The sequence below is a fragment of the Schistocerca serialis genome, chromosome 6, assembly GCF_023864345.2.
Source record: "Schistocerca serialis cubense isolate TAMUIC-IGC-003099 chromosome 6, iqSchSeri2.2, whole genome shotgun sequence".
Lineage (NCBI taxonomy): Eukaryota > Metazoa > Arthropoda > Insecta > Orthoptera > Acrididae > Schistocerca > Schistocerca serialis.
This window is the reverse complement of record NC_064643.1, coordinates 510,717,808-510,726,092: the sequence shown is the minus strand read 5'-3', so window position 1 is coordinate 510,726,092 and position 8,285 is coordinate 510,717,808. Positions and strand designations below refer to the sequence as shown.

Sequence of the window (8,285 nt, the reverse complement as noted above, 5' to 3'; positions counted from 1 at the left end):
CCCGTCTGTGAACATAACCTGGGACCACTGTTCCCATCACCATGTACTGTGTTCTTGTCACCAGGCTTTACGGGCTCTTCTGTGACCAGGGGTCAATGGAATGCACCTTGCAGGTTTCCGGGCGAATAATCCATGTCTGTTCAGTCGTCTGTAGACTGTGTGTCTGGAGACAACTGTTCCAGTGGCTGCAGGAAGAGCCCGAGCAAGGCTAACTCCAGTACTCCGTGGCCGTCTGCGGGCACTGATGGTGAGATATCGGTCTTCTTGAGGTGTTTTACACTGTGGACGTCGGGTCCTGTAGCGCCTGGACACGTTTCCTGTCTGCTGGAATCGTTGCCATAATCTTAGATCACACTTTGTGGCACACGGAGGCTCCGTGATACGACCTTATGTGTTTGACCAGCCTCCAGTCGCCCTGGTATTCTACCCCTCATAACGTCATCAATATGTGTTCTTTGAGCCATTTTCAACACACAGTCACTATTAGCACGTCTGAAAACGTCTGCACACTTACCCCCTGCACCGTACTCTGACATGCACCAATACACCTCTGCGTATGTGAACTGCTGCCAGCGCCACCGTGCGACGACCGCAGGTCAGATGCACCGCATGGTCATACTCCGAGGTGATTTAAGCCCACAAACCACCCACCATAGCGTTGTTTCACCATGTATCAGCATTATCCTTAATTTATGAGCATGAGTGTATACTCGAGGTTGAAACACACATTCAATGCCTGTTGACTCGGTCGCATTTCTTACCTGCGCAATTTTCGTGTCATTGTCGCTAATGGAGTCATTGTCTATAGTTTCCACTATGTGGAGAACAAACTGAAGCTGTGGTACTCATTTTCATCACTTCCAAAACAAATGTTTCCCGTTAAGTCCTTTTAATTTATCCACTCAAAAAAGTAACGAGATGGTAATGTAACAATCGTGGGAGTACTGGAAATCGATAGTAGGGGAGAGCACAGAAAAAAATTAGTGGAGAATATGGGCTTGGTAGTAGAAATGAAAGGACAAAAATACTATTTGATAAGGAAGGATAGGAACACAGCAATCAGTCGCAATCCCATTAGTTTTGTATTATTTTTACATATCCAGGTTTCAGCTATAAATAGCTATCTTCACTGCATTTGCGTGAGCTACAAGCCAAATAACTCGCAGCATTACATATCATCACACGACTTTACTGGTGTATAGGCAGAAGGAAACTGAGGCTGTTGTTTACAGCCCAGTCTGATGCACTGAAGATAGCCATTTACAGCTGAAATATTGATATACAAAAATGATAAAAAACAACAATGCGACTGCGACTGATTTCGATGTCTCTATCCTCCATCAAATAATCTACGGTCTCTGTGCACAACGGTTCGTTATGGGGTCAAAGTTGGTTAACACTAATTGAGTTCCACGATAAATTTCAACTAGCAATAATGAATACACTGTCCAAAAATCATAATAAAAGAAGGTAGGCCTGGAAAAGGCCTGGAGATTGGAAGAGCACCATCTGGTTTGCATCTTGGTCATATAGAGTTTCCGAATTCAGATATTCGATTGCAAGCCTTACGCAAGAGCAGATACAGTCACGGATTACAATTTAGTAATGATAAAGAGTGGGCTGAAATTTAAGAGACTTCTCCGGAAGAATCAGTGACCAAAGAAGAAGAAGACTGAAGTACTGTAGAATAACACGACGTGTTTGAAGTTCTCTGAGGCCATAGATACTGCAATAATGAATACCACGGTAGGCAGTTCAGTTGAAGACGAATGCATATTTCCAAGTAGGGCCGTCACAGAAGTTGGACCGAAAACCACAACTATAAGGAAGGAAACTGAGAAAGAACTTTGGTCAACAGAAGAAATATTTCAACTGATCGCCTAAAGAAGGATGTACAAAAATGTAAAGTGAAAGAAAGTAATATATATAATAACGAATAAGTAGTTTAAAAATGAAATAACTAAAAGTGTCGATATGGCTGAAGATAAAATGAAAAGACACTGAAAAGAATTGGTCAGTGGAATGACTAATTCAGCATACAGAAAACTTAAAACAACATTCGTGTAACTAAAACCAAGGGCGTCAACATAAAGACTGAAAGGGGAATGTCACTGATAAGTACAGAATAGTGAGAGAATAGGTCGAAAGAGTACACTGAAGGCTTTTACGTGGGGGTAGAATTGTCTGCTGGCATGACTGAGGAATAAATAGTAGTCGATATGAAACACGTAGGGGATCCATTATTACACTCGGAGTTAGACAGAGCTTTGAAAGAACTACAATCAAACAAGGCAGAAGGAATAGATAGAATTCCTTCGGAATTTCTAAAATATTTGGGGGAAGCAGCAAGAAGCAACTTCTCAGAATGGTGTGTAAAATCTATGAGTTTAGAGACATACGCCATCAGACTTTCGGATAAATATCATCCTCTCAGTCCCGAAGACAGCAAATGGAGGTAAGTGCGACAAATATTGCACAATCAACTTAACGACTCATGTATCCAAGTTGCTGACAGTAATAATGTACAGCAGGATGGAAATGAAACCTGAGGTTCTCTTAATGACTATCAGTTTAGCTTTTGGAGAGGTAAGAGCCCCGAGGCTCAGTTCTGACGCTGAGATTGATAACGGAGGTAAGACTTTATAAAAAATGAAGACACCTTGAAGGGATCTCTCGACCTGGAAAAGCATTTGACGATGTAAGATGGTGCAAGATGTTCGAAATTCTGAAAAGGCACGAGTAAACTACAGGGAGAAACAAATAATAGACAATATGTACAAGAAGCAAGAGGAACAGTAACAATATTAGGCCATGAACTAAGTGTGGAATTAAAAGGTGTGTGAGACATGGATGCAATCTTTTCCTCACTCTGTTCAATCTGTACATAAAAGAAGCAATGATGGAAATAAAAGAAAGGTTCAAGAGGGGGATTAAAATTTGAGGTGAAAGAATAGAAGTGACAAGGTTCGCTTATTGTCAGTGAAGGTGAAAAAGAATTACGAGGTATGTTGAATGGAATGAATAGTCTAGTGAGTACAGAGCATGGATTGAGAATAAACCAAAGAAACGCGTCAGTAAAGAGGAGTAACAGAAATGAGATTATCAGTTAACTCAACATCTCAATTGGGGGCCATGAAATAGCCGAAGTTAAGAAATTCTCCTACCTTGGAAGCAAAATCACACATGACGGACGAAGAACACATGACGTAAAAAGCACACTAGCACAGCTAAAGAGGGCAAGAGAAATCTACTAGTATCAAATATCGGCCTTAACCTGAGGAAGAAATTTCTGGGAACGTACATTTGCATCATTGTATGGTAATGAATCGTGGTCTGTGGGAAAACCCGAAAAGAAAAGAATTATAGCGCCTGAAATGTGGTGCTACGAAATGATGCTGAAAAATAGATGGACTCATAAGAAATGAAGAAGTTCTCCGAAAATCGACGACGAAGAGAGGAACACATAGAAAAATAAGACATGTTTTAAGATACCAGAGAATGACTGTCAGGTACTGAAGGGGAATGTAGAGGGTAAAACATACATGGGTAGACAGAGACTGGAATACAGCCAACAAATAATTGGGAAGTAGGACGCAAGTACTGTTCTGTGATGAAGAGGTTGGCAAAAGAGAAGAATTCCCGGCGGGCCGCAACAAGCCAGCCAGAAGGCAGATTAAATCAAAAACCGTACTGGGTCCGCTGCTCTTCTTTGTATCTTCTCTATTTCTTTCCTCAATTCTACAGGGTAGTGTCCCTGAATGAGGAGCAATCCTTAAGTATCTATTGAACGAGGGTTTAAGTTACCTTATTCCTTGGTGGACTACACGATTCTTCTGTTGTATGTCAGCCTGGCACCTGTCTTTCTTATTAGCAGTCTTATACTGTCGTTCCACTTTAAATCACACAGTAAGGCAGTACCATTCCCGTTGGTGTGAATTGGGGTTCAAAGGCAAGGATATGAAAAATAGCAATGAATTTGAAAACAACAGAGAAATTTCATCCAAAATTAGCAGACATATTAATTACTGCGCAGTAAAAACGGGGGACGGCACTCATGTATTGCTATAGCTGTGGTAGAACGAACACCGCAATAGGCGACTGTAGCGGCCACGCTACATCACTGACAGAGAAGACGCATCTTGTTCCGGCACGGCCACCGCTGTGTCCAGTGACAACGCCACTTACCTCGTCGCCTCTCTGGTATTTGCACTCGCTTAGCTGCTAAACTTGATCTAAAGACCAACAAGGCTGTGATGAGATCTCTACAATTAGGCAAGCTGACTGCTTCGAAGATAGCAACTTGAATACTCTCCTGATGCGGTCCGCACCGAAAATGGTGACATCAGCCAATTCGCGGCCTCCAAACTGCGTACAACACGTCTGCTAAGAACAAAAGACTAACACTAGAATAGGGAAAAATGGAGGTACTGGAGACAATAAAGAACGGAAGACAACATCATACAAAAATTGGCAGAGGAGCAAAAGCACAATGTGCTGTAACACCATAAGTACCAGGGTATGGGCTCCACCACTTCTAAGATCTCTACTCGTTACGGTTAAGACTTGTAGAATTTCTGGAACAAATTCAATCAAACTGGTTACATATATGACTTACTAGTTTGAAAGAAAAAAGTTTTGGAGGTAGAGATGAAATACGAAGAGGCAATTAAAAGTAAATTAAAACGACTGATATTAGTATTCGATCTATAATTGTCAGGTTAGCTAAGCCGATTGGCGACAATAATGACATTTCAATCCAAGTTTTGTCCAATAAAACAAATATAATCTGCTAGAATTTTTTTGAACCTTTTAAAATCCAATTTCCTTAGAAATAGGACGCACTAGTTCGAGACTTGGTGGTCATTTCACTGGTTTTTTTTTTCCTTTTTTACCGAGACACACTGTGCAGTGGATAACACAGTGAACTGGATTCCATAAGGAATATGGTTCAAATCCATGTCCAACCATAAAGATTTAGTTCAAATTTATCCATGCCGTATCGAAATGATTGCTGTCAGCGACCGTTTCACAGATTTTTGAAATAGTGTTTAACGCTACGATCGTTTTTACTAGTATTTATTTATTTCGACAGCATGTTGCCGTCGTGAGGTGGATTACAGTCCCATGTACTTTACACTGAGATGTGATGAGTGCTATTTGCTTTTTGTACCAATGAGATTATGTCTCGAAATTTAACCGAGTAAAAAAAGATTCATTTATACACTTAAGTAAATAAATCTTTCTATAGAAGGCATAACAGTTTTTATCACTGGTATACAAATCATCACAGTGAGACTTGTATTGGTTCAAATGGTTCAAATGGCTCTGAGCACTATGGGACTCAACTGCTGAGGTCATTAGTCCCCTAGAACATAGAACTAGTTAAACCTAACTAACCTAAGGACATCACAAACATCCATGCTCGAGGCAGGATTCGAACCTGCGACCGTAGCGGTCTTGCGGTTCCAGACTGCAGCGCCTTAAACCGCACGGCCACTTCGGCCGGCTGATTTGTATTCTCGACCGTCATCAACATGTCACAGAAACGGTCTACTAATTACTGCTAAGCCCAACTGCTGTTTGCTGCTTGCTCAAGGGTAGGATCACAGACGAACTTGGTCATTTTCAGTAAGTTACCAATGTTGGCTTAGTTTAAAAACCGTGGCTGTGAGGAACAATTGTTTATTATTTTATGCTACTTACTTTAACAAATTTCAAAGCGTTTCAAGCATGTTTCGCTCATCATCAGACATTATGCATACAGAAAAACGCTACTTAATGATATATTGTCTTAATCTAAATTAACAAAGAGCTGTCTTTCTCACTGTTTGCCGCTGTTGAATTATTTGGGTGGATGGGGGGAGGCGGGCGAACGGGGTGAAGGAGGTGGATGGCCAAACATCGACGACCAGTGCTATTTCCTGCAGAAAATGTACCTACGGCAATATTTTTTCTGTATGCATAAACGCCTGATGACGAACAAAACGTGCGTGAAATGCATCGCAATATTCTAAATTAAATAAACGAGACTAAACTAATCTAAACTCGGTCCGAACAGGCCTTGGAAGGCCTAGCGGTAGCGACTGGCAGCCGTGTCATCCTTAGCCCACAGACGTCACTGAATGAGGATATGGAGGGGCATGTGGTCAGCACATCACTCACTCAGTTTACGCGACCGTAGCTGCTACTTTTCGATCAAATAGCTCGTGAGTTTGCCTCACAAACAAAAGGGCTGAGTGCACCCCGCTTGCCAACAGCGCTCGGCAGACCAGGTGGTCACCCATCCAAGTGCTAGCCTAGCCCGACAGCGCTTAGCTTCGGTGATCTGACGGGAGCCGGTGTTACCACTGCGGCAAGTTCGTTGGCAAGTACGTGAGACTGGTAAAAGGAAATAAAACATTCATTTCTGCTCCAAATATTGTTGGTCATCAAGTTTGGAATTACAAATGTTACAGTAAATTTGTAAAAGGATTATAGTTTGCAGTTCGTGTACTGTACTGTCTCTGTTCAAAACCAGCAATAGTCACAGTTTACAATGTGAACTGACGTTATACTTCATTACAAATAAAAGACTGAGGTAAATAAGTAACCGGCCAATTCCTGGGAAAGCACTAGCTGTTCATTAAAGTCATGAAAATACCCACAGCAAAGAAAAATGTTTATGTCGTTTCCTTCTCTGAATGTCTCAGTCGCAGTTTGCTCTTGAAGATTAAATAATTTTATGGATACCAGGCAGTTTGTCAATGACGACATCGTTCTTAATTAACTTAATGTGCTATCTCGTCTTTAATTCTTCGACAGATTCATTACCAGCATCGTCAATGAATGTCCAAATAAAACATCCATGCGGTTGTTATTATTATATTTTATCTTGTCACTCCATTCGACACTAGAATATCTCGATCGGGAACTTAGTTGGAATCGATTGGGAATTAGCTCACAAATAAGGAGTTTCCTTGTCGTTTAAATGTCGATAGCACAAAATATGGTTCTGAGTCCCAATTAAAGCGACACAACTGTCAGTTATAAATCACAGTAAGCGGATCAGCTAGCTGTACGGCTTCGCAATCCAGCGCGCATGTCTTAATCACTTTTGTGAGCGCAACAACATTGCTAACATTCTAGCGATGTGAGGTATTGCTGACGAAGAGTTAATAGTCTTTTTCTCAAAGACTTTCTAATCGCGCAGCAAGGATTCTCGTCCAGGATAAAGTGTTTACGCATGAGGCATCTGAAGAAGACTCAATGTTAAGTAACGTGGAGGCAATCCATTGTGGGATCTGTGTTAGATGCAGTTGTTTTTCTTTTATCATTATGGTTGTCCGTCGATCCGATGAGTGAAAAGTAGAATACTACACACTGTGATTAGCAGATGCACCAAATTCACACTTCTGTTCCCTGTGTGTGTGTGTGTGTGTGTGTGTGTGTGTGTGTGTGTTTCTCAAAATCAGTTTATTTGACAGAAAAAGTGTTTTTATAGAACATTTGAATATTTATTGCCTCTTAAGTTGAATGTCTTACAGCATTCGGCGCACATGTGCCATCAACAGTGACACAGCAGAACTTCTGCTCAGCCATAGGGGTTTCTATACAACCATCAACAGAGTTATTGTATCTTAATTTAATCTACCATAAATGAAGTTTATAGAAAGTCTGCATCTTTGCCAATAATGACTTAAATAATAAAGCCATTAACGCAATTAGCTTCTTTGTGAGTAGCACAATGTGTTTAAGGAATTTATACACATTTTGAAGTGCTGTGGCAGGTTACGTCATTTTTAATATAACGTCTGTGTTCTCTCTGTCTCTCTCTCTCTCTCTCTCTCTCTCTCTCTCTCTCTCTCTGCAGTCGTCTTTCCACACTTCCGCTACAATCTGGGATACCAGAGCTTTACGTCTTCGAATATTAGTTCATAAAATATAGTGTTTTTACATCTGTTTACAGCCACTGTGTCTCCCTCTAACTTAAAAATTCACACGCACGTGGTATAAACTGATCAGCCAGAACATTATGACCATCGACCTAATAGCCGGTATGTTCACCTTCGGCACGGATAACAGCGGCGACGCGTCGTGCCATAGAATCCTTGAGGCCTTGGTAGGTCACTGGAGAGAGTTGGCACCATATCCAAACACACAAGTCACCTAACACCCGCGAATTCAAGGGAGAGGGAGACGACCTCTGACACCACGTTCCGTCATATCCCAGACGTGTTCGATCGGGTTCAGATCTGGTGAGTTGGGGGGGGGGGGGAGGGGGGGGCAGCAAATCAATTGAAAGTCGC

At 41.5% G+C, this 8,285-nt stretch overlaps 1 pseudogene; it reads right to left on the bottom strand.

Annotated features, from left to right (window-relative positions):
- Nucleotides 1-6,248: 6,248 nt before the first annotated feature.
- On the bottom strand, nt 6,249-6,366 carry LOC126485708 (5S ribosomal RNA; annotated as a pseudogene).
- Between the last annotated feature and the right edge of the window lie 1,919 nt (nt 6,367-8,285).